We start from the raw sequence: 27,921 nt of genomic DNA, 5'->3' as shown, positions 1-27,921 counted from the left end.
ATATTGACATTTTACTACATTTGTGTATCTTTTGCTATGGCATGGGTTCTAGCCCCACCCACTGTGGGAGGAGCCATTAAAAACCGGCTGCAGAGATCTCAACGCAGACAGAGAGACGGGACATAGAGATTTGGGCAGGTGGGAACTATCTTAGGCAAAACACCACAGTTTTTTAAATGATTAAAATTGTGCAAATAATCTTTTATTTAATTTTCAATTTTACTATAGTTTTTTTTTTATAATATATTTTGATATAATCATATCTAATGTATGATGTAGATTGGTTGGAGAAGTGATGATTATTCATGTCTAGCTTACACATAGCCCTGGTAATTATTCCCAGGGCCCTGAAGGTCACCTTGGTACACAACACACGGCACGTGCAGACAGAAGCACGAATTCACCCCCCTGAACATGAACCATTTGCAGACTGGACCCATCATATCGGTGTAATGAGTCAGAAGCGTGTCAATTTCCATACGCTCCCCAGAGAGAGAATGAATGGACAATTATACCCCATCATGCCTCATGTGTGCCTTATCCCTCATCCAGAAGAAGGCAGGGCCCGAGGAGCGGAGAGTGGTACCACGGCTGGGTACAAAGCACTTCTGTAAGTAACAGGCCACAAAATAATCTCTTTAGTTAATGCAGTGTAAATAGTCTTAGGTTGGGGTTTGAGGGGGGGGGGGGGGGGCTGGGAGGTAAAAATAACATACACCAGTGAAAAATGCCACATATAGAACTGAAATGCACAATATGGAGATCAAAGAGGTACAAGGCTGTCTTCTTATAAAAAGCTAACAGAGTGGGTTATATGAAGGCGAGAAAAGACGCTCGGTTATGTAACAAAGTTTAACGACGGCCTCAGTGCGTCTTGAAAGTTTACAGGCCGGGCCCCAGGGACGGGAGCTGTGCCATATTTCTGCAATACACAAGAGTGGTATTTAGTGGGACTTAGTCAGAGGTCCTATATTTGGAAGCAGATAGAAGTCAGGGGTGGTTCACATTTTTATACTCAATGGGAAAATTCACCGACTTAGCTTTTTCGCATGTTTTCAGTCTAAATACTGACTTTCAGCTCCCTCGGGTGTCAATCAACTGAAATGGAAATAGTAAATAATGACATTGTAGCAGTACAAATAGCCTGGATTCTCAGCATAAGGTGTGTCTCTGTTCCCCAGGAAAAGACTATTTACTTAATGTTGAATGCAGAGCCAATCTAAATGACTGTCTGCTTTACATGAGCTGAACTAGTTATCCAGTAAAAGAACATTTCAAGAGTTAAAAACAAAACTTCAACAAGGTGACAGCTTTACACTACAGGTCGGTACTCCCAAGTTCATGTTACTCCCATGCTCATAGCTAATTTAAACAAACCAGCATTACCCAACAGATCAAAAGAACGAAGGATCAAATTTTGCCCAAGAATTGTGGGTACAGACATGAAAATCATCATCATCATCATCATCAACATTTATTTATATAGCGCCAGCAAATTCCGTAGCGCTTTACAAATCTCTCCTTACTTGCCCTCGTTGCCCAGACATAATTTCAGAACCACTGGATTTGTAGCGTGGGCACAGCATGTCTCTGCAAATCTGCCTATCATTGCTTATAACGTACCCCCCAAACAAAGGGGAAAAGATAGGAATAACAATTGGCCGCACCTCTGATCTGTCCAGCCATGCCATTGATCTTCGTAGCCATATTCCTATTTTGTGGACACCACGCCCCTATAATGGTAAGACCCACCTCTTCTGGAAACCTGAAAATTGGGACTGTTTCAAAAAAAATCTGGACTGTTGGGGTAAGTAGTAATTGAGCATTTCTGGGCACATGCTTGGCCAACAGAATTAAGTGTCTACCCACAGTTCCTAGGGTCAGGTTTAATTCCTTAATTGTTTCAAATAATCTAGTTGGGAGCATGTGAATACCTTTTGTCATAAGAAAGCTTGTACCGTATTATTTATAGAGGAAGGCTCTTGGCTCCTTCTAGCCCACCTCACTCTAACTCTATTGGGAGAACTATGTGTTTGAAGATTTCCTTTTTGTAATAATGTAAATTGCCATTGGGCAACTGTCCGTCTTTGTTCTGAATGACTGGTTTATTTGAACAGATTGGTTATTTGAAGCCTCTAAACTCTGAGCGTAATCTTCTCTGCTACAACAATTCTCACACTTATGTTATTTTGTTTTACAGGCCACTTTCTTGGGAGTGTTTTACGGTTTAAGTGTATAACATAGACCCTAAGGGGTCCAGCTGTATTGAGTCTTCTCTGACCCCCTCCTCCATAAAAGTGTAGTTATTCTTCCATTACTCCCAAACATGGCACAATTTGGAATATGGGGAAAAATTTAAAGTATTGTTTTATTTTATTTGCTTAGATTTTTGTTGAATAGGATGGGAGTCTAGCAGAGTAATATTATACAGGGCAGCACGGTGGCTAAGCGGTTTGCACTTCTGCCTTACAGCGCTGGGGTCATGAGTTCAATTCCCGACCATGGCCTTATCTGTGTGGAGTTTGTATGTTCTCCCCGTGTTTGCGTGGGTTTCCTCCAGGTGCTCCGGTTTCCTCCCACACTTCAAAAACATACTAGTAGGTTAATTGGCTGCTATCAAAATTGACCCCAGTCTGTGTGTCTGTCTGTGTGTGTGTGTTAGGGAATTTAGACTGTAAGCTCCAATGGGGCAGGGACTGATGTAAGTGAGTTCTCTGTACAGCGCTGCGGAATCAGTGGTGCTATATAAATAAATGGTGATGATGATGATGATGATGATGCTGTCACTCAAAACTTTTCACTACCATATTCATTAAAACAAAGGTCTTAGATAAACTGATTTATGAAGATCAAGTACAAAAGATGTTAATATATAACAGAATATATATAAAGATAGCACAACCAGGTCTGACCCAAGTAAATACGCAGGCCCGTAACATATTTGCTGTACAATCATCTAGAGACTCAGATTCTAACTGGCACTTTTAATTTTTGGACTCCTTCAAGGTTCGCTCACGGTCGAGTTTCGAGGTTTGCGTTCACGGTTTGATAATTGTTCTGCGTCCAGTCCGAACATCTCTACCCTCCACATACAGGGCCTGATTCATTAAGGAATGCTAAACGAACGCAAGTCGCATTTAAAAAAAATAACGCAATAATGATTCAGGCCCACAAAGTGCTGGCAGCACTGAAATTAAAAATATTTCTGCACACCTTCTAAAGAGGGAAATTGGAGGTGTTGCCTGTAGTTACCAATCAGATTCAAGCTATCATTTTGTAGACTGTACTAGATAAATGATATCCAGAATCTGATTGGTTGCTATGGGCAACATCTCCACTCTTCCTTGTTGGAAGGTTTAATACATTTACTCTTATGTACCTTTATTTAAGGTGGTGGGTAATGGGGTGAGGGGCTTGAGGGTTAGTTGGTCCCAAGCATTAGACCCATAGGCACACCGAGGAAGGGGGGCTTTCATAGTGCCTGAAAACCCCCCTCCAAGCCTGGGGCACTGTATAATTGAGGTGTCTGGACCCTGCCCCCGCTTCCCAAGGCTCTGCTTGAAAAGGGAGAGCTGTGTGCACCTAACAGTAGTGCACACGGCATTGCCCATGTATATTATGGGGATAGGAAGAGTTGGAGAGCAGCCAAGCACTGTCTAAAATTATAGCCACGCCCCCATGCCTGCTGGTCACGCCCACTGGCGGCGTGGTGTGGAAACTCCCTTCTACAACTCCTGCGTTTGCCCCTGAGACCCCCAATATTTCTGTTAATTATGGGGGAGGTGGTTACTAAATATTAAAAAATCACCCACGCATGGTTGTTGAGACCGACCTGTAAACAATGTGGTGCAAGGCCAAATTGCACAGAGGAAGTTAGGAGCACTTAAGACTTGGCAGACAGTGTGTGTGTGTGTGTGTGTGTGTGTGTGTGTGTGTGTTAGGGAATTTAGACTGTAAGCTCCAATGGCGCAGGGAGTGAGTGAGTTCTCTGTACAGCGCTGCAGAATTAGCAGCGCTATATAAATGGCCGATGATGATGATACCAGTAGCGTGTATTCTGTACATGTACCATGCAGTGTTCTGTTTCTCAATATAACATATTTCTGAAGCTTTAATATCTGGGTGAATGGGACAAGTCACAGACCAGCTGAGCTGTACTATCGCTGTATATTTTGGGTTCCCGTATCTCCAGTGTACCGGCAGTGTGGGTGTAATGTGGGATCCCACAGGAGGCTGCAGGGGGGAACATTCCACCAAATGTATAATGCTGCTCTGCCCAAAGAGAGCAGGTTTCATTAACCCCTTGATGCCACATTTAATTAAAACATGGGCACGATTCAGGGTCTAATTACTTTTATTCTTTCTCCCGTCTCTAGACTTGCTGTGTATAATTATTATAATCAATCTCAAAATTACAAGCTTAAAGCAGCGCAGGGTGGTCTGCATCACAGAAGTATTTAGACTGCTCCCGCAATGGCAATGAAAGGGTTGAAACCGAACCCCATGTTTGAGAACCCTGCTCCTTAAAGGGGAAATGTCACGGCAAATTATGACAACTTGTTCTGTAGGATTATTTGGCAAGCAGTAAGTAATCACAGACAGTGAAAGGTGCATCATTAAGTCATTATTTCTGTGCAAAAGTGCTTTTCACGAGACAAAAATGAATCTGTGTTGCTGGTTTCAACAATTTCTACTACTCATAGTCCTACTACTCAGAAGTTACCGCTACTCATAGTCCTACTATTCATAAGTTACCGCTACTCATAGTCCCACTACTCAAAAGTTACCGCTGCTCATAGTCCCACTACTCAAAAGTTACCGCTACTCATTGTCCCACTACTCAAAAGTTACCGCTGCTCATAGTCCAACTACTCAAAAGTTACAGCTGCTCATAGTCCCACTACTCAAAAGTTACCGCTGCTCATAGTCCAACTACTCAAAAGTTACCGCTGCTCATAGTCCCACTACTCAAAAGTTACCGCTGCTCATAGTCCAACTACTCAAAAGTTACCGCTGCTCATAGTCCCACTACTCAAAAGTTACCTCTGCTCATAGTCCCACTACTCAAAAGTTACCGCTGCTCATAGTCCAACTACTCAAAAGTTACCGCTGCTCATAGTCCAACTACTCAAAAGTTACCGCTGCTCATAGTCCAACTACTCAAAAGTTACCGCTGCTCATAGTCCAACTACTCAAAAGTTACCGCTGCTCATAGTCCCACTACTCAAAAGTTACCTCTGCTCATAGTCCCACTACTCAAAAGTTACCTCTGCTCATAGTCCAACTACTCAAAAGTTACCGCTGCTCATAGTCCAACTACTCAAAAGTTACCGCTGCTCATAGTCCAACTACTCAAAAGTTACCGCTGCTCATAGTCCAACTACTCAAAAGTTACCGCTGCTCATAGTCCAACTACTCAAAAGTTACCGCTGCTCATAGTCCAACTACTCAAAAGTTACCGCTGCTCATAGTCCCACTACTCAAAAGTTACCTCTGCTCATAGTCCCACTACTCAAAAGTTACCTCTGCTCATAGTCCAACTACTCAAAAGTTACCGCTGCTCATAGTCCAACTACTCAAAAGTTACCGCTGCTCATAGTCCAACTACTCAAAAGTTACCGCTGCTCATAGTCCAACTACTCAAAAGTTACCGCTGCTCATAGTCCAACTACTCAAAAGTTACCGCTACTCAGTCCCACTACTCAAAAGTTACCGCTGCTCATAGTCCTACTACTCAAAAGTTACATCTACTCAGTCAAACTACTCAAAAGATTCAGCTGCTCATAGCTCCACTACACAAGTTACCGCTACTCATAGTCCTACTATTCATAAGTTACCGCTACTCATAGTCCCACTACTAAAAAGTTACTGCTGCTCATAGTCCTACTACTCAAAAGTTACATCTACTCAGTCAAACTACTCAAAAGATTCAGCTGCTCATAGCCCCACTACACAAGTTACCGCTACTCATAGTCCTACTACTCAAAAGTTACCACTACTCCTACTTGCCTACATATCTGTGAAATGTTTAATTATATACACAAAAATATATGCAATTACATTTATTTTTCCATCACACCTGCCCTCCGAAAGAGGAGGCGGACCTGGCTTGGCGATTTGCAACATGAAGCGAGCGGGGCAAGGCGTACAATGGCGCTTATTGCGTCTCCAAAAACTCTGCCCGCTAAGTGTTCTCTGAGGTGAATAGTGCTTGATGACGTAAGTTGTCATCTCACCTCCCTGCCCACCTTACCGCAGGTAACTGCCCTTCTGAGAGAACTGCATGTGGGAGGTCTCCCTCTACTTCGGGAGTCTCTCTGACATTCTGGGAGAGTAGCCTCGATGCTATTACAGCTGATGTGTAATGAGCAATGCAAAAGAAAATCATCATAAACAAGACAAAGAATATATTTTGATTTTTTCTTTTACAATGTTCATTAAACCAAGAGTATATTTATTCGGCACAAATAACTTTACTTCTTGTCAATGTTGCTGTCAATTCAAAAATATTCATAGACTACATCAGAATACTGCTCCCAATGATTAATTCAGTCTCCACTAAAATAGGCCTGAATAATGTTTCTTTAAAGAGCACCCATAATATACAAACTGCGGAAGCAGCCAGTTGGACTAAAGCATTATTCATGAGAATTATTATTACCATTTATTTATATAGCGCCACTAATTCCGCAGCTCTGTACAGAGAACTAACATCAGTCCCTGTCACATTACAGCTTACAGTCTAAATTCCCTAACATACACACACACAGACACGGACAGATAGACAGACAGACAGACAGACAGACTAGGGTTAATTTGTTAGCAGCTAATAACCTACCAGTATGTTTTTGGAGTGTGGGAGGAAAATGGAGCACCCAGAGGAAACCCACGCAAGCATGGGGAGAACATACAAACTCCACACAGATAAGGCCATGGTCGGGAATTGAACTCATGACTCCAGTGCTGTAAGGCAGAAATGCTAACCACTTAGCCACCGTGCCTAATTCTCTAGTAAGCAGCAACATCACCACACATTCTAACTTTTAGACCAATATCATACTTGCCAACTCTCCCGGAATGCCAGGGAGACTCCCGGATTCTAGGTGGGTCTCCCAAACTCCCGGAAGTGCATATGGCAATCTCCCACAATCCAAGATATAGGTCCAAAATTCCGCGATTCTCCAGGAATCGCGGCATTTGGCCACGCCCCCCGCTGTAGAATGACGCGTTTACACACGCCCACCTCCGCCCGGCAGCTTCCGGACACCAGCTACAACAAGTTGGCAAGTATGACCAATATTAATGAAAATGAGGCTTATTAATTCACTAGCAACCAATGACGTAACTGAGGTATCGCGGAGGCAGCCATATTGTGGGCGGAACCAACATTCTTGAGAATGCAACCTAACGAATAGGAACTAGTTTTGTTTTTTTCTAATTAGGACGAGGTGTGTGCTCCAGGTCTCCCAGTGCAGTGACTATGCTGGGGGCTTGATGTTTCTCAAAGAACTGATAGGCTGCCTACAGATTCAGAAAAAAACAAAATGGCTGCCCCCAGGGTGTGAAGGACACTTTTACATGCGCATGTTTTTAAATTTCAAAAAATAGAGGAGACATTAAAAGATAAAAGAGGATAAAATATTTAGCAGCTCTAAAGATCAAAGAAACCCCTTCCATTGTATCGATGACAAGATCCTTATTTAGAATGAATGCTTCCCTAATTTGTTTATTTTTCCAACTATTATTGGAAAACTATTTTTATGAACTTACCACAGTGACAAATTTCTAGGCTCACAGCGTCTTTCACATAATTAAAACCAGTATATTAAGATCAATGAGTTATGTATTTTTCTAAAAAAGGGCAAATTCTGTAATAAGGGATTAAGAAATAAAAGATTCAGCCTTCACCACCAAATACTCCAGCAAAACTATATTCTCACGCAAGATGCCGGGGGTGGGGGGGGGGGGTACAGCTGTCAGGGGCCGGAGGTCTGAGCAGCCAATGTTCCCTGGTCTCCATTTGTGGATATAACATAAACACTGGGTAAGTATTCTTTGTTTCAGGTTGCAAGATGAGATTAATCAACCGCACTCTGCAGAGTTCCACAGGGTTCTATACAGAAAACATGAACTCCTACACATCTAACACACAGGGGCCTTGTGTGAGATTCTGGTGCAAAAAACACACACTATCACACTAAGTTGTTATAGTGCTCTGAAAGTCTAGCATATAATAGCCCCATCGGTCCCTTAAGGCCAGGAAGAATTAAAGCTAATTTTCTATTTATCATGTTAAATGGATGTTACTTGTACAAATTTGTCTACGTTTGCAAACATCTTAATTATGCAAATTAGCTGGTGCCTAAAGGTTCTTTCTCGCATTAAATTTTTTGCAAATTCAGTCTGTACTCATAGCACAGCCTGAGTAAAAGCACAGATGCCTATTCTCCAGGAATATCTGGGATACTCTCATATTAGGAGGGGACCTCATGAACTTGGGGAGTCCACAAGGGCATTCGCCTGCATGAAGTCCTACCCTCTTTTGTGAACAATAATTGGGTAGGTTGTGAGGGTAGGACTGGCATCATCTTACTCGTCTCCTCTCACAAATGACATCTAGTGGCAACCGCTTCTTCTATTTGACCATTTGTGGGTGGGGTTTGGGTGGAAAGTGGGTGGGGTTTATTTTGTCCCAATTGTGTGATTCTCAATGTTGGGAGGTATGCATTAATGTCATGTGATCAGCCAGCACCAATGCGCTGAAAGCTGGCAGACAGATAATCTCACATACCTTCCAATATGTCAGGTCAAGGGGCGTGGTCACATCATGATGGGGCGTGTCCATGCCATCAAGCAGTGTGGCCATGCCCCCAGAGGGCTGTCTAATGCTGCAAGGCACTAGGTTGCCCATTAAAAAATCTCCCTTCCCCTCAACATTCCCACTCGCGGGTCAAACATGTCCCGGGGAGGTTAACGAGCAAGTAAGGGCAAATCGCATCATTTTGGCCCCGCCCCCCAGTGACATAATGACGCAAACATGACAGGGGGCAGGCCAAAATGTTGCGATTCCTGGAAAATCGCATCATGGAGGCTCAAAATCTGCCCGATGTGGGAGAATTGCCTGCTATTATGGGAGTCCGGGAGACCTACCCAGATTTCGGGAGTCTCCCGGACATTCCGGGAGAGTTGGCAAGTATGCTTAATATATGTTGAAGAAACACGCTCCTAAAGTAAATTGGGCTTTGCGTCTAACGCTGAATCAGGCCGATAGTGCGTTTCCAGCTTTCAAACCAGAAGCTGAAAATAACAGCAAAATACAAAACAAATACAACAAATAAATAAACAAATAAAAAAAGTATAATTTCCCACACAAGCGTAATAAAAACCAGCCAAATAGCAAAACTTTATTCATAACGTTACACTACACATTCTTATTTAACATGTTCTTTCGCATGCTAATTTTCCCTTATTAAATCATTATCTCATGCTACACCTACTGCTATATAGGCACTGCAGCTTGAACTTGCTGTAACAGGGTTAAGAAATAATGAATGTAATGACAATATGTTCTCACTTAACAGTTTATACCCTGAGGTGCATGGCAGTGCAGTGAGGGGTAGATATATCGGGAAGTCAGTAGGTTAATATATTATTCTGTCCTTCAGTGCTGTATGCTGTAAACCTATAAAATATATCTGAGGCACTTTGCTGGAACAAAGCTCTGCTGGGCTCCCAAGAGCTACATGACAAGCGCTAAAAAAGCCTTTTATTGTCAAATTGGTCTATTTTGCTTCAAGTCTGCTGTGCATTTCTGCTCATGAGTGAATATTTCAAAGGGTCTTTTTTTAAACACCATCCTCGGAGGACCACTCTTCTCTAAAAACAGAACACATCTTTCATTTTTTGTTTCCACACACAGAACTACAATTCTGTTGTTTGGGCTCCTTTTTTGTGCAGGAACAAAGCCCTTTGTGGCAGCTGATCCCCTGCTTTGCTCATCATTAAAAGGTTAATTTCAGAGATGTCAATGACGTTTCAGTGGCGCTGTGTTTTAGAATGAGGTGAATGTAGGTATTCAGTCATTCATGCAGTGTTCTGATATCCGGAGAAAACATCTTTGTTCTGGGCCGGTTACGATTTCAGAAGTGAAAACCTATATATATATATATTTATTTTTTTTCATTTGTATTGGCTGTTACTGCCTACTTTTTATGATGGCACTGTTAAATCTGCTTCCTGAGTTCACCACTTAGTACAGTTCCATTGTTTACCTTCTCTCCCCAAAAATGCCTTTATCTCTTCCCAGAGCTCTTCTGTCAAGTCTAATTGAGGTGTGATAATCCTCTCACAATAGAATAGCCTGGGGGCACGGCCATAGACAAGGGATATGTGTGACAGCCATTATAGGTGCGCCATAACATAATCGGGGGTGTGGCGAAGGACTAAAAATATGACAGAGTTGGGAAATGTTCCAGACACAACTCACTGAGTTTGGCATATACAGTCCTATGTGCCAGACAGAATTAAAAGGACACTAACATTTGTGAGGTTAGCGAAACTACAAGTCCCAGCGTACCCTGCTAGCTATTGGCTGGCAAAGCATGCTGGGACTTGTAGTTTCACAACACCTGGAGAGTAACAGGTTGGCCAGGCCGGCATGGTGATGTGAACTGGCTGCAGGTGACGTACAGGGGCCTGTGCAAGTTTTGTTATTTTTTTAGTGGCTGACATGACGTCTGTGATCTGATCCAAGTCACACCGAACCTATTAGTGCTGGCTGGCTCCACACAGAAAAGGCCATGGTCGGGAATTGAACTCATGACCCCAGTGCTGTGAGGCAGAAGTGCTAACCACTAGACCACTGAGCCACAGATTCCATTCTGATTAGGGCCCTGCAGGTGGAAATGCTGGAGGAAGCGAGATAGCTAATGCGCAGCCCTTTGGGGGTGTGGCCATGCTCTCATTCTGATGACAGTCACACCCCCATCGAGACAAGGCCACGCCCCTTGTCCCCATGCTGGGCATGTGCATGTTCGGAGGTATTTGTCTGTGTGGTACAAAATTGGCAATCAGGACAAATGATTGGGTCTGCCTGCCACAAACAGCGCCAGCGTAACGCGGTAGGCGCAGCAAGAGGGCAGCGCCTGCTCCGAGGCCGCGCGATGAACAAAGCAAGGAAAGAAATAAGCGCAGGGTTTGGCGCATTGGCGGAGTGAACCCCTTCCCATAGAAGGCGCTAAATAGTTCAACACCGGCACCGGTCCAAATCTCACCTTCAGATCTCAGAAGTTCCTCTAACTTTTTCATATTTATTCAATGTTACTTGAGATATTTTCTTAGAAGGAATTTTGATTTTTAGGTTTTAAAACTTGTTTCCAGATCAGATCGGCACCAGCAGTCAAAGTTCATTAATGTAACCCAAGACAGCCGTAAAACTGCAAGGTGCACAGTAGGGAATCCTATGCCAGCATCCTAAATGCCTGCACTCTGCCCCGGCCCCCTCTCCCACTGGCCCCCTTTCTCCTTGGCCACATATTCCTTGGCTCCCAGCCCTCCCCAGTTTCCCACCCCTCTTTTTTTTTTCTTTCAAACAGATGGCAGCAGCACAGTCCTCTTATTAGAAGGTGTGAGAGGGTTGAGTTTCGGCTTTTATGGGGAACAAAGCGGAAAGGAGGCAGCGAGGGAGGGGGGAGGCTGTCTATCTGATGTTTTCTAATAAAGCTGTAGCTCAACTTTAGAAGCCCAAGGACTAGGGAAGGATAAGAAGTGATGAGATACATTTAACCAGCAGGTTGTTGTTTTTTAATACATTGCTGTATTTTAATAAAAATTCCCACCGTCTGCATGTTAATTCCCGCAGAAGATGCCTACGCTGCAGTTTATGGGAACTGCGTGGTACGTGCCCGGGGTTGGTGTCTAGGAATGCGTATCAAGGATATTATTTTATGCGTTGGAGGTCTGACATTGGGGGCTTATTCGCTTATTTAAGCAAATTTAGCAAGCAGGCGGAATTTTTTAATTGGTATGCATGCCACATCTGCAAAGACTCAACTACAGAATGTATTAAGACAGAGAACTAAAATGTCAGAATATTTATATTAAAAGTATATTTAGATTATAATAATTTATAATCGGTATTGCGCTCTATGCCCTCGCTAAATGGAAGTTGCCATTATGCTTTACCTCCTGTGAGTTTGTGATACTGGGTTGTTTATGCTGAGAAATGGAGGCAGATCCTGGATGGGAGGTCCAATCATCATCATCATTTACTTATTTATATAGCGCCACTAAGTCCGCAGCGCTGTACAGAGAACTCACTCACATCAGTCCTTGCCCCCATAGAGCTTACAATCTAAATTCCCTAACATACACACTAGGGTCAATTTGATAGTAGCCAATTAACATACCAGTATGTTTTTGGAGTGTGGGAGGAAACCAGAGCACCTGGAGGAAACCCACGCAAACACGGGGAGAACATACAAACTCCACACAGATAAGGCCATGGTCGGGGATCGAACTCATGACCCCAGGGCTGTGAGGCAGAAGTGCTAACCACTGAGTCACTGTGCTGCCCTATCCGGCTTTGGCTGGCCGTGATAATGTGATCCGAATAAACAGACCCCATCTGCTGATGTTCAATGGCGCGAAACGCGTCACCATCATGATCCTGTCCACTTCGCAAGGAAGTGAAGCGAGATGCGGGAGGTTGGCCTCTTCTTCCGGGAGGTCCCCCAAAATTTAGAAGTCTTCCGGACTTCCCAGGAGAGTACACAAGTATGTGCTAGAAGATACAATGGATCTCCACCTTTCACTAATTACATAGCCTTTCCTTCCTACCTTAATCCTATTTTTTCCTGCTATGTCTTTATATCATCAGGCAGAGTTAATTATTTTCGTTGTCCGGGATACGACACAAAGCTGCTGCCTGTATACAATTGTGTCCAATACAGAGAGAGAGAGAGCATAAGAGTGTGTCGTATCCCAGGAAAACGAAAATATCCAACACTGACTGATGATGTAACCACATGTCTGAAAAGCACAGAAGAGCTCTAGAAAGAAAAGGAAATGTATATAGTACTGGGTCATGAATGAGTTCAATTCCCGATCATGGCCTTATCTGTGTAGAGTTTGTAGGTTCTCCCCGTGTTTGCGTGGGTTTCCTCCGGGTGCTCCAGTTACCTGCCACACTCCAAAATCATACTGGTAGGTTAATTGGCTGATATTAAATTGATCCAAGATGTGTGTGAGTGTGTGATTGTGTGTTAGGGAATTTATACTGTAAGCTACAATCAGGGAGGGACTGATGCGAATGACAAATATTCTCTGTACAGCGCCGCGGAATTGGTGGCGCTACATAAATGATGATGATGAAAGTTGCAGAAAGACACATACAGGTCAATAAATGAACAGTCTTTTAATGAATGTGATGTCATGAATGCAAACGATGAAACCAAATATCAAACGGCAGCTGAGGTTTTACAGCACAGTAGAAACAGCTGAAACAATTTAGCGCTTTATTATCTGTATGCCACAATTGATTTTTGCAGGATGCCAGGGTCATCTGTGCATTGTGTAGCTCTCCCTGCTAATGGTATTGACCTTAACTAGCGAGCAGCAGATAGACAAGGACGCTGCCTACAAACCACACTCTTAGTAAAAGTGATCTGGTGCCGCTTATGTTCTAAACTTGTCACCTGACCACAGGTACCGTCCACCCCTGGCCAGAATCACCAACCGGGGACGGTATCTGCTGCACCAATAAATATGATACAGAACACTTTCCTCACAGCCCTCTCAGCAGAAGTCGGTGATGTTTACAAATATTAGTAATTAGTTTAATAAACAAATAATTATATATTTTTTAAACATTGAAGGTCATTTATAAACACACAGGTACTGTGCAATCATTCTATAGCAAACAGCGCTATGATACCAAAGTGAAAAATTATTTCGTACTCAAGGATATTTTGATGAAGAGTTAAGATAATAAAATATTATTTATTATGCTCATAGGAATACTGCTTTAAACATGAAGCTCAGTGTTTTTTTACAGCTCACAAAAATCATGTAATAGCGTTATAATATCCAGTCTGTGTATGTCATCTTACATAGGTCATGTATGATGTGGCTTCTATGACATCACTATTGTAGAGTTCAACCAATATAATAATATAGGACAGATTACAACCTTATAAACATCACTTTACCTAATTTTTACAAGTATATTAGCAATTGACCTAGTGTCCTATGACTATATGAAGGATTTTAAGCAGGACACTAAGTCGAGGTGACTTCCACTGTTTTAATGATCATCATCATCATTTATTTATATAGCGCCAACATATTCTGTAGCGCTTTACAATTGGGGACAAACAATTATCTATGATATGAAGTATATTATTCTCCTCAGCTTAGAAAATGAACCGTGAGTGCAATTCGCTAGCACCTGTCTAAGAATCTGTCACACTAGACCAGGCTAAAGCAACCTGCGGCTCTTCGGCAGTTGTGGAACTAAAAGTAGCAGCATGCTTAGGTCACCAGAGACATGTTGTGAGAACCAGAGGCACAGGATTGCTTTAGCGCTTAAGCTGAACTTCTGTAAACACACCCGAGCGTGCAATTTCCACAGCTCTCAGATTCCAAGCGGATTAATTAATGCATAAACATTACACAACAGAGCTAAGGAAAGTTTTGAGTGCATTGTGTAACAGACCTGCAGCACCAGGGCCTGATTAAAGATTAGGCTGACTAGGCTGTCGCCTAGGGCGTAGGGCTTTTGGGTGGGGTGCAAACATTTTTTGGGGTGCAAAACTGTGACAAAGTGAGAAAAATAAACTGAAGTTCATTTTAAAATAGGAGAGAATAGACGTAAAAAGAAAAGAAAGAGTGAAAGAAAAAGAAAAACGTAGTAAGGTTTTAATCGTGACGTATTCCTGTGGTGAAGGCTGAAGACAACGAGTCATCCTAGGTCTTGCGGATAAGCGAGTAGGAGAGACATCATCATCATTTATTTATATAGCACCAGCAAATACCGTAGCGCTGTACGGCGGTGGCGTCAGGCGCAGGTGTGACAGCCCCCTTCCTCGCAGTAGTGCTCGTTCGCACATCGGTTCGGCTATACACAGGAACATAAACATTGGTGGTGGGGGGGAGTGAAGGAAGGCGGATTTTAAATTAAGGACGAGTTTGGTTTTACCTACTGCATATAAGCCTGGCATGGAGGGCGAAGGGTCGCTAGGGGCGTATTAGCCTAGGGCAGCCTGAACCCTTAATCAGCCCTGTGCAACAAGTGCCCAGCAGGCAGGTATTGGCCGCTGTGTAGCGGTCTTCACCGAATTGCTGCCACTTAAGCTGGGTACACACTACAGAATTTTCCACCAACTTTTTATGCCGATTACATGCGATCGATGGTCCGATCGCTCGGCCCATGGACTGCATACACACTAGCCTTGTTTTAAATGATAAAGGGAAGAGCGGACGTCCCTTTAGCGACTTTTTACAGCCATGTTGTTGTGAGCAATGATTGCAATTTCGTCGTGGATCGGTGGGAAGTTTATACACACTACACAGCGGAAACGAGATTGGAACGAAAATATTGAACGGTACGACCAACCAAATGAGGCGACAATCGTCCATTTGGGCAGACTTTCGACCATCATGTCACTGCACACACTGACCCGACTTTTGAACGAGCGGTCGTATGTCGGCTGGTTGAGCCGATTATTGGACAAAAACCCTGTAGTGTGTACCCAGCTTTAGTTAAGACTCTAAACACTGTGTAATCATTAGGTTCTCCAAGGACAGCAAAAGACAAGTGAGGTGCAGCCTGATGGACGGATAAATCAGGAGAGACCAGATGTGAGAATTTACAGAGGACAAACCTGCTGACACACCGGGGGAAACAGCGTTAAAATCAACACTGCCAGAGAGACCTTCAAAAGATTAGCAGTTGTGTGTAATAAGGACTGACCCTATGTACATTTCTCTGCTAGGGAGGTGAGCTGGAACAAACTAACACAATCCCGTCTGTTATTTCACCCTATGTGGGGAGATCAGTTACAGCAATTATTTCACAAGTAGTTGGAAGGCTCTCAAAGTTACAAGGGCGATAAGGAAATGGCGATAGAACACAGTGGTTCCATACTTTACATCACCCTGGAAAAATAGGGACAGTGACCAAAAGATTTCTGGCAGCACAGTGGTTAGCATCGCTATCTCACAGCGCTGGGTTATGAGCTCGATTCCAATCATGGCTTTATCTGCGTGGAGTTTGAAAGTTTTCCATGTGTTTGTGTGGGCTTGTTCCGAGTGCTTTCGTGAAAAATAGGGACAATAGACAGAAACCTAACGATTTATGGTGGCACAGTGGTTATCACTGCTGCCTCACAGCACTGGGTTCATGAGCTCGATTCCAATCATGGCCTTATGTGTGTGGAGGTTGTATGTTCTCCTCCTGTTTGCCTGTGTGTGCTCTGGTTTCCTCCCACATACTAGGAGGTTAATTGGTTTTTGTTGCAATTAACCCATATGTGTCTGTGTTAGGGATTATAGATTGTAAATTTAGTTGGGACAGGGACTGAGATGAGGGATTAAACAGCCTCTGTAAAAGCGCTTTGTAATATGGAGGCACTATATAAATAAATGTTAATAAAATAAATAATTCAAAAGGAGCCCTAATCCAGCCCTTGCAGTTCCCCGATTTGGCAACAGCAAGGAGTTAAAAACAAAAACTAAGGTTGTAAATGTTCCTGCCTGACAGCAGTGCTAGATAATGTCTGCTGTGTGATGGAGATAGATAGTTCACTAGGCCTCAGGCAGGGAAGGGGTTTAATGGTGCCCATGTGGGACAAATATTGACATAACACAGTCAGCGATGCGTGAAATGAGACATGGATTGGGAGCAGAGCAGATGGTGGAAGATTCTACTGATCCAGCAGAGCTGACTGTCTAACTCCTGGGAGGACCGGATCTGCAGTCAGGGGAGGGCTGCCAAATTTTAGCCTGGGGGGGGCGGCAAGACTCGACACAGCAGTCAATAGGGAACATTTTAAAGAAAAATAATGCAGGCGGCCCATGGACCCAGCCCAATGTAGCCCACTCTGGGACCAGACTGGGGGGAAGGGGGGCTATGCCCCCTAACCCCCCAGCTCCTGTCTGCTGCAGCCATAAGAGATGCCCAGGCAGATGGGGGTAGCATTGTACCGTTGTGGGCGTATTGCAGATCACAGCAGTACTGGATACTCTAGCACAGGGGTACTTTACCCCTTTAACCCAAATAAAATCAGTGAATTACCTTTGTAACCCATGCTGCAGTCTTTAATAAGTATATGGTTCAGGCCGTTCACTTAAACACGTACCTCATACTTGCCAACTCTCCAGGAATGTCCGGAAGACTCCCGAAATTCGGGTCGGTCTCACGGACTCCCAGGAGAGCTGGCAAGTCTCCCGCATCCCGCAATTGCGGGGCCAACATGGCGCGATTCGCAGTGAATTGTGTCATTTTGATCCCGCCCCCCAGCGAGAAAACGGCATATTTGTTGCGGGCGTGGCCAAAATGCCTAATTTGGCCGTGCCCTGCCCCCTCCCGCCCTCTAGACACGCCCCTCTCCCGGATACAACTTGCCAAAAGTAGGCAAGTATGATGTACCTGAATAGGCAATATATAAATTATATTTATGGTGTGTTATAACTGTATAATTTCACCAAAATTAAATTTTTACGTCCCATAGGGATGCGAGGAGAAAATGAGCGTAGATTCTGTAGCATATTGGCCAGTAATGTGCCTGGCGGCCAATTGTGTCTGCCACATTTTGGGCAGTAATTAATAGTCAAGAGTTTTAATAAGAGGATGAACGTTTCCATACATTGGCTGGAGCATGCTCATTGGCTCCTACGAAACAGCCTGTGACATCATCAACCTGCCAGCTTTCAGCTCATTGGCTCTGGATACAGGAAGTACAGGGCAGAGGGCAGGGCGCAGGGTTATAACCCATAATTTTTATCGATCAGCATTTGTGCTCACTTCTTTGGTAATCTGTAAATATTATTTGATATATAAACCAGCCTGTATCTCTGTACAGTAATGGCCTTTTTATGATATATTTTGGAATGTTGGGTGTCTATTCATGGCTACAATGGCTTCATGTATGGTGGCTACAATGATCTTTACCACCTGTGGTACTAGACAGTGTCATAAATCAGCCGGGTACTCTGTAAATCCGATACTGTGCCCATGACGAGCTACAGTTTTCTTCCTACCTCAAACAAAGACTCATTTTTCAAACTTTGTCTTTTACGTTGTTCTATCTGTGCCACCAACTTTCATAGCTGGTATTTTTCTGCATTGGACAATGGTAACGCAACTAATTCACAAAAATATTGTAAGCTTATTCCCTGAGAAATAACCATTTAAAAGCCAGATTTACAAATACCGCAAGCGACTTGTTATGAGTATGGAGGGAGTTTTTGAATTTGCGTGCGTCTATTTGTCCGGGAGGTATGCGAGAGCCAAAAGACAGCGGGACTGTCTTTATGACGTGTGTCCCTATTTTCACTTATTTGCTGTGACTGGTCTCTGCAACCTCCTTTCTAGATGACTGCTTGTAACATAATTTCCCATTGACCCCCCCCCCCCCCCTCTCCCTTCCGTGACACTAAATCCTCCCATAGTTCTTCTCCCTCCCTACAGCCCCTTACTGTCACTGAGTTTTAGACTGGGTACACACTACAGAGAATTTCATCCGATGCGACATCGTTAACGATTTTACCAACAACTGAAAGACCAGATCAGCAGCACAATGGCTCAGTGGTTAGCACTTCTGCCTCACAGCGCTGGGGTCATGAGTTTGATTCCCGATCATGGCCTTATCTGTGTGGAGTTTGCATGTTCTCCCCATGTTTGCGTGGGTTTCCTCCAGGTGCTCTGGTTTCCACCCACACTCCAAAAACATACTAGTAGGTTAATTGGCTGCTAACAAATTGACCCTAGTCTGTCTCTATGTCTGTGTGTGTATGTTAGGAAATTTAGACTGTAAGCTCCAATGGGGCAGGGACTGATGTGAATGAGTTCTCTGTACAGCGCTGCGGAATTAGTGGCGCTATATAAATAAATGGTGATGATAAGGATTCCTGTGTACACCACTATATACGGTTTACATGATTTACCGTCAGATCTGTGCTCTTCATCTGCCATAACCATCGGCTGAAAAGATCCTGACTCAACAAAGATCTATGGACACTGCCGGTCCTGAGTGCAGACACACTGCAGAATTTGCCCGACATCGTTCCATCGTTTATAGAGATTTTTATTCCGTTTATAAAATCAATAAAATTATATAATCTGGTGGGCGGGAAATGAATCTATGCCTTGTGCTGACATCAAAGACCCTACAAACGCCCCTCAAATTCTGCCGCCTGAAGCGAGGTTCTCACCAGCAGAATTGCCCTTTCCGGTGACCCCTCAGTGTCCCCGTGCAGAATGCACAGCTCTGTGTGGTCAAATGAAAAGATATTACTTGCACAGACCCTTCGGACAATCAATATATCAGCAAAGATTGAGCACCTGTTTTAAAGACCCTTAGCTGTGTTTCAGGTTAATTGCGGGAAGGAATGTGACCTCTAACTAAAAAGAAGTATTGGACATATTTAGGATTCTCCGCAGAGGAACAGACAGTCAGGGTTTTATTTAGGAGAGCTGATCTCTATGACTTATGGGCTCCTGTGTACAGAGAAATGGATTGCTCAGGCCATAGAGGCAATCTGCACAACTGGAGATCCACAAATGTCTTCCAGCCTATCCTAAGTCCACAAATCTGTCTGCACTAAATTATTGCTCTCCCAGGAAGATGAAAAAATAAGTACGAGTCAATTTAGCATGAAGAGGCCTCTTGCAATATCCACAAATACATATAACAAAAGAATGTACCAAGAATGGAAGATACTAAATAAAGGGGTGTTATCATGAAAACCTCCATTGTTTGGCTACAGAACAGCTGGGGCAACAAAACAGTTTTGGACGTCGCCTTTCCTATGCTTTTAAGTATGTGTCAATGTTCTCTAATTAATGTAAAATTTTGTCTTTCATGTTTCTCATGTTTTCACTTGAAATCACTTTTCCAAACGAATAATAAAGTCCCTATACACGCTGTGTAGTGGTATGTTGTACGAAAATTAGATTGCGAGCTCTTGAGAACAGGAGCTGTTAAATACAATATACAGTATACTTTCCCGCGTGTGTCACGCCAGCTATAGTTTGAGGTTGGTTTCAAAAACAGTGACAGATTTAGTAGAAATACATTTGGACAACTGTATCCAATGTATTTATATATGTTTGAAATGTGTATATTTTAAGATAAGTAACTTTGTTAGATCCAAAGAGCATTAATAAGATTTTTTTCATATGAATGTTATTCCCCTCCAGTGTTGTTGCCAGATCAGACACGTAAATTCAGACACACATGAAATATGCATTCTGCGTGACCTCACTACGATTAGTTGATATGTATGTTGCACACCTGCATAGTCAAATCATAAGACATACAATAACCACGTCAACTAATTGCCATCGATGGGAATTTCTGAATCAAAAACAGACATTTATGCCATTTACATACCCAAGCAACCTACTGACTCCCCCAAACCAACATGGCTGTGTGATTGGATCATAAAGACCCATTGAGAACTTTGTCCCATTGAAATCTGGATGGACAAATTTATGCAAAGTGTGGCAATTGAAGCTTGCATTCCTAGTTATAGTGAAAAATGACTTATACCAACAGCTTGCTGCACCAGACCCAATGGGGTTTTCCCTGATGCCGGTGTGTACTGATAAGAGGTATGTGGCCGCGGGGGACCAATACGAAGCCACAACCATCAAGCTTGCGCCTTGCTATTGGTCCATGCGGTCGCAGCCTCAAGCAAGCAGTACTTCCACAGCTAACCGGGAGGGCAGCCTTAAGCTAACATATCCACTTCTATTTCCCTATAGACTGTAAGTTTGCAGGCAGAGCGCTCGTACCTCTTTGTCTGTTTGCAAACACCAAGCCTCGTTTTATTACTGTAAAGCTCAGCGGAGTATCTAGGCACTATACAAATAAATAATAATAATTACACTTGTCTTAAGAAGGCAGGGATTAACATCGAAATAATTAACAGCGCTCAACAAGGGCAAGTACTATTGTGACAGGTCCTGAATAATTAAATGCCTGTCAAGATAAGACCCAACGCCCGCCCTGGGCGCTCTTAATAACTTCACCACCATGTGGCAAGTGTAGTAGACACTCCTGCCTATGCCAATTGCAGCTCACAGATGCAGCCAGTGTCATTCATACACACACAGTTCACTTTGCTGCTCTGCGCTGCGTGGCAAAATGGCAATACGATTGCAGTAATAATCTGCACTGAAAAAAAATAATTTTTCGCTTTCCTATCGACTGCTCCCAGAAGGGTCCAAGAAGTTTACAAGAGAGAAAGTGAATCTAAAACACATAGATAATGTTTGTTTTCTCACTTTTTTGTTGGATTGTCAGGAGACCCCTGAAATGAAGCAGTGAATTAATACAACAGTCAAAAAGCCACCAGGAACCACAGCGCCACCTTCAGCAAGTGCCAAGTATGATGCGCAGCTGCAGAAAACAGGCACTGTAATCCCCCACCGTCCCCCCCAAAAAAGCTGGTATGTTTTTTTTCCACTTCAGTGCCACATCCAGGACTCCAGCCCTCCGCAGCCTTTCCCCATGGAACTGCCTCAGATAAGGTATTCAGCCAGCAGCTGTTACTGAATAGATGATAAGCAACACCAGCACCTCCCCCAACTTCCAAGCTCATTCACCACCCTACAACAATGGGAACAAAGGAATCCTATGGCTCCTTCTCGGTCTTACCATGATGAAGCATCTTTTTTTTCTCTTAATGTAGGCTGCCACTAGCACAGCTCATTACATGCTGGAAAACATTGCCAATAAAAGGACTTTGGTTCGACTGTGGGGCTCTCTAGTCCCCTACCTGCTGGACAATATTCACAAGACCCCAGTTTAAATATCCCCTGTGTTCAATTAGCCCCCAAATGCCCTGGCCTCAAGTTTCGTAGACAATTTCCCCCTTGAATGCTGATATCCAGCCAAGAAGATGAGGTCCCACAAGAAGAGGTCAGAGGAATGACACATTCTTTATAAAGATGGTACATTCCGAAAGGGGGATGTCACATGTTCTGCCAAAAAAAACCTTCCAGCAGCCACCAAAAAGCCTGCCTGATTGCCATTGTCAAGTTAACCCTTCTCACAGCCACTAATGAGCAAACACAGGTTTAAAGTTCCCATAGAATGTTCAGGCAAAACATCTAATTGACTGAATAAAAATGCAACAATTAGTCTGCTCCACTAAACACCAATAATTTAGTAGGCACTCGTTAGTTCCTAAATATGCCTTGGGATGACAGACGAAGAAGCAGTCTCTCTCTGCAAATGGGTATTCTGATTATTTTCACTCTCATTAATGGCCATATATTGTTCACCTATGTAACCTTATCACAGCTATACTTTCTAAGCCAACACTACCTGAGTTTACTATTGTGTCATTATGACATATTTTCTCATAGTTCCCAAGCGTAATGTAAGGGGATCTGTACACGAAGGCTCAATACTAAGTGTAGGTCTCCATTATGCAGAAGGCAGATTAAATCCGTCATGCACAAGGGTTACAATAGATTGTTTGGCTGTACATCAATAGTCTCATTTCCACAACACAAAAACAGGGATGGTGTTTACTGACAGTCCCTATCACTCAGATCCGCTCCACAAAACCCAGAGACAAAGGCATTTCCCATCTCTCAGTCTGCCCAAGTCCCTAATTTCACTTTGTCAGACCTGGCTGGGATGTTCCATCAGACATCTGGAGTGGCAGAGTGTAAAGGTGTATTCCCAAACGACAGCTTCCACCTTCCCATAAGTAGGAAAAATTCTGCTTGATTTATTGCTCTTTCCAAGAGCACTCAAGGGCAGTTTATCAATTCACATATCAGACAACACAGCACAGGCTCAGACTTTTATTACAACAGAATGAAGTTGCAACAGCCAGGCGAGATACTTTGTAAATTTGGGTGTTTGAAATATGTCACCAAAACCACTAATGATATATTGCAGGGGAGGGGACACAGTAGGCGGAGAGGAATTGGGGGATGGGGGGGGGGGGGGGGGGAAGAGGGGTTACAATAGGTAATTTGGCATCTCAAACACAATGCTGTAAAAAATAAATGACATTCTCGAAAGTTAAAATATGAAACTAACGCACCGATATGTCTCAAGGCACTAACGTAAACAGCTGACACCAGGATACCTACTAATATAATAATCACTGGTCATGCTGAGGAGATTTTATATATATATATATATATATATATATATATATATATATATATATATATATATATATATTTATAGACACGACTCAGCAGCCTGTTTTAAAGGAAAAAAATGCAGGTAGCCCAGTGTGTGTGTGTGTATACATATACACAGTCGAGAAAATCAAACTAAGTCACTAAGGAATAAGGGTGTTTTAAACGTTGGGACAGAGATTAATACCAACATTAATTTCGCATTGAAACACCATATATCAAAACTTCTGTAGCCCTTTTTATAGTTAAATTATCTCTACGCTCCCGTATGTCAGCGACTTCCAATTCAATTCTTCACCCCCACTGGGACTTATTCTGAAAATTTTCGAATTAATGAACTGTTTCCACCCCAATAAAACAAAACACCAGTCACAAGGGACACAGACGGCCCCACAGAAGCCAGATCACACTTAAAAACAGAACCAATTAACCTCTTACTAACTGGCTGGCTCTGCAGCCAGAATGACAGCAAGACCTTAGTCCTACAGACCCTAGGCATGCAAACTTTTATTGTGGCCAGTTGGTTTTGGACTTAAAAAAACATGCATTTTAGTGCAGAAGGATGGGTGGTTAAAGGTGGGTGTATGTAATATTTGCAAACAAGGTGTCACAAAATTCTGCAATGTGCATTGTGCTACCACAAGGGCAGTGATGCACATGCAAATACAATACACTTGAGAATATGCAATTGGGAAAATATGAAGGTGCACAAGTAGATAACTGTACATCACTGCATTGTACACTTGTTCAGAGCGGGTAGACTGTGAGACATAATGACAAGAGCAGTTTACAGGATCTGGCCCATGATAAGAGTATAAAGAAAGACATTTTCAGCACTGGAGTAGTTTGAATAATAAACATAGAGCACCAGCTGTGCAATGACAGTGCTCTGCATATCTCTTACCTGGATGCGAGATTTTTCTTTGCAGATGGGTGGTTTAATAATCCACAGGGTGCCTGGCTCTGGTGTCAGCCACAATTACTATGCAGGTATCCAAACTCTTTACTATTCAGGAGCTGAGGTGGTGGCCTCTGCTGTCCCTCAGACTGGTCATGTCTCAGCCTGCCCTTTGCACTCTCATGATGTTCCAGTGCTTCCCCCCCCCCTCCAGCAGTCACTGGATCTCTCTGCGATCCTGCATTTTTTGGGGGAATCTGTTGCTTCCTTTGATCTCACAGGGTCTCCTCCCCAAATCCCTTATTGCATCCAGCTGACTTACAGTGCAGTGTGGTGGTCCGGTCCCCTGGGGGTGACTTGTGCAGGTCTCCAGCCGCCCTCAGCATCACTCTGGCCGGTCTCCTGCTCCTCTTCCCCTCTCCAGATTTCAATCTGCCTCCGCTCCGCTTTCCAAAACTCAATGGGAAGCGCCCCGCCCCCCTAACCACGCCCCCCACACACTGCCGCAACACAGCCGGGCTGGGAAAGCAGTCCTGGCATTTGCATAAACACGCCCTGATTCTTTCAGGCTCTGGTCAGAGCCACGCCCCCTAGTCAGAGCACAGACAGACAGGTTCTGTACAATAGGGACATGGTAATATATAATATATATATAATGTACCAGTGTCACCTGCAGCTACAAAATAGTCTGACTGGTGTATTCCCATCATCCATCCACTCTATTATGATAATCCTTAGGTCATGCAATGTAACATATAACATCTGCTTCATAAACTCTTGTGTAGCTGAACTGTCAATCAAATAATAGGCTGATATAGACACAGGCAATGTTAGATTGCCCGCTGGTGTAGTACTAAACGCCACTTACACGCAAAAGAAACACAAAGAACTTCAAACAGGGATTAGTCTCCGGTGCTAATAGAGTAAACCAATGTAAAAAAATTAATAAAATAATAATTAAATTTTATATATATATATATATATATATATATACATACACATATACACACACACACACACACACACACACACACACACACACACACACACACACACACTAAGGGAATAGCACTGTACGGAGTAAAGTGTGTAAAAATGTTTGTAATTTATCAAATCTATATATCTATCAAAATCTATGTATAGATAAAAGTCTTAATAATAGAAAAAATCATTTCATTACCCAGCTTTGGCCATTTTAATTTCCCCCTCCTATAGCCATTGCCCCCCCTGCAGACATTTTTACTTACCCCCCTCAAACATTTTCACTTACTCCCAAACATTTTTAGTTCCCCCCCCTGCAAATATTTTCAGTCCCTCTCCCCCCTTTGCAAAAATTTATTGTCCCTCCCCCCGCCCTGCTGTAACTGTCACTGCCCCCCCCCCCCCCCAGCTCCATTTTCCCTAAAGTAATGCAAATACAAGTAAATACACCAATACACTTACCTCAGCAGCTTTCTGGAATCTACTGTGCTCCCTCTACAGCTAAACCGCGCTTTGTGAATCCTGCGCAGCTGCGTGAGACGACACATCGTCTGGCCACGCGAAACCGACCCACACAGCCATCGGCCCTTCTGGCATTTGCCAGACCGGCCCTGGCATACGCAGAGTAATTATGCGCATTATACACAACAAAAAATCACCAGTTACGCACCTTAATGAATCAGGCCTCAGGAGTAAAACGTGAAGTCATTTGACACATTTTCTCCCCAAACATAAGCAGGATAAGAAGCACACACGAAAATTACCTTATTTACCTGCTTATGTTCAGTCGGACGCCTTTTAGTATATGCGTCAGATTTATACCTGGAGTAACAAGTGTGTACTGGCACCGTTCACGCGGAAATATCAACTAAGTAATGCAAATAGATGGCTGCAACTTATTGCTATAACGTAGCAGCCACACTAGTGAATTAAGTGTTATCAGCTGGAGAGCTCATTATGCAATCAGCCAATCACAAGCTACCGCTGATCGTCATTATCATCCCTGCGCCTGGGTGCGCCCGACCTCCAGCATCTGTTCTCTGTATATAGGTCTACTACAATTGTAATTGTGACTACGGTCACCTATAAGATGTGATAAAATCCGCACAATGACATACGTGTATGCATTTTTGGTACACACGTGCATTCTGAAAATACGTATTTTACGAAGATAAAGCACATACGTCCAACTCTACATGACCTCCAAGGTGGACCACAAGCTTTGTTGTGGTTGGGGGCGAGGAGCTGGTGTTAACAAACGGTGTTTACAGAAAAATTTAGCAGTTAAAATAATGAGGGATGTGGGAGAGAGGAGCATGAACACAGGGCCGGCAGAACACTGTAGGCCCGATAAGCGTGGCTGGAGTGTGCCATGCACAGCCAAAACGCCTGAGCTGCAAACTTTTTTTGGGGGGTGGGCACGGGCGTTGTAGCACTAAATTTCGAGTAGGTATCTGGAGAAGCACTGGCATATGGGGGAGTGGCGCACAGCACAGCATTTGTGGTACGCTAATTCCTTGCTGAGCCTTAAATGAGATCGAAAGTCAAATAGAACTTGTCCTCTATGACAGAACACGCAGCATTCTGTAGCAATGACCACAAATAATGACAATAAGTCCTATTTAACTTTCAATATGAGCTGCGTTCAACAAGCTGCAGAACGCTGGTTAAAGTCACAATACCTACACACTGGTGTTTGTAATGCTTTATTTTATCACTTTGCAGTTACATTTGTTGGTTTAATATGTGTCTAGATGTGTTTGCAAATGTGCAAAGGATGTAATGTACAAAGCGCTATCGTAGGACTGCTTAAAGAATGATAAAGGAACATTTTATTGAGTGAGGTTAGTATTATAGGGCCTTAAGCTTGGAGTTTCTTTTAAAATACATTCCGTATTGTGAGTTCAGTTCAGTATCAAGTAGGGTTATGGCAACGCAAGTATTAAATATTAAACGTTTTTATAGGGATTAACATTCCCTATTTAATCAGCAATTTTGTATTTGCTTTTCCATCAGGCTGTGAAGTAGTTTAACCCAAATGTGCGAACAAGTCTTAGGAATAGCCTCATCCATTAATATAACTACAACTGTTTGTATTTTGATAATTATATACCATTCTATTTCATTTGTTTACTGTTAATAAGAAACACTTGCTACTGTTTTAAATAAATAACATATTTTCCCATTGTTTGTTTTATATTTTAGTAAATCCAATGTCAGTTACAAAACATCATTCTAAACACAGTAAACAGACAAGGGATAAATTGTGTAGTCTCTAAAGTTTGTGGTGTGGTTGATGTGAGCACGAAACAATTGTGTTGAGTTTTTCAATTGATAGTCATTTAAGTTCCTACTTATTATATATATGGTAAACCTATGGATAATCGTTTTAGGAAGTGCGGCTTTTTTATTTAACTTTAAAAAGTATTAAAATGTACTTTCTATTTCTATTTTAACCACAGGTAGTGTAATTATGTGCACCAAGGAAGCATCATCATCGTCATTCAAAATGTCTTTTCTTTTATGCCACTGATTAAAATATATGTTTACGTCTGAAAGTCCTGATGATCAGGCAGATTCCTGTGTACACACCTACACGATTTACCTTCAGATCTGTGGTCCTCATCTCTCATAACCATCTGCTGAAAAGATC

The 27,921-nt window shown here is 43.0% G+C and overlaps 1 protein-coding gene across 3 annotated transcripts in view; it reads right to left on the bottom strand.

Annotated features, from left to right (window-relative positions):
* Nucleotides 1–27,921, bottom strand: part of PLXNB1 (plexin B1) — a 250,287-nt gene that overhangs the window by 129,164 nt on the left and 93,202 nt on the right. For 2 of the 3 annotated variants that reach the window (XM_075183464.1, XM_075183466.1), the window contains exon 1: nt 24,294–24,731. The exons of the other annotated variant lie outside the window; for it this stretch is intronic. The gene's annotated coding sequence lies outside the window, so the exon portion shown is untranslated. Of the gene's footprint in view, nt 1–24,293; nt 24,732–27,921 lie in introns of those variants that run through there. 3 annotated transcript variants of the gene reach the window in all.

Source organism: Mixophyes fleayi, chromosome 8 (genome assembly GCF_038048845.1).
Source record: "Mixophyes fleayi isolate aMixFle1 chromosome 8, aMixFle1.hap1, whole genome shotgun sequence".
Taxonomy (NCBI): domain Eukaryota; kingdom Metazoa; phylum Chordata; class Amphibia; order Anura; family Limnodynastidae; genus Mixophyes; species Mixophyes fleayi.
Note: the sequence above shows the minus strand (reverse complement) of the source record. Positions and strands in the feature narration are given on the sequence as shown.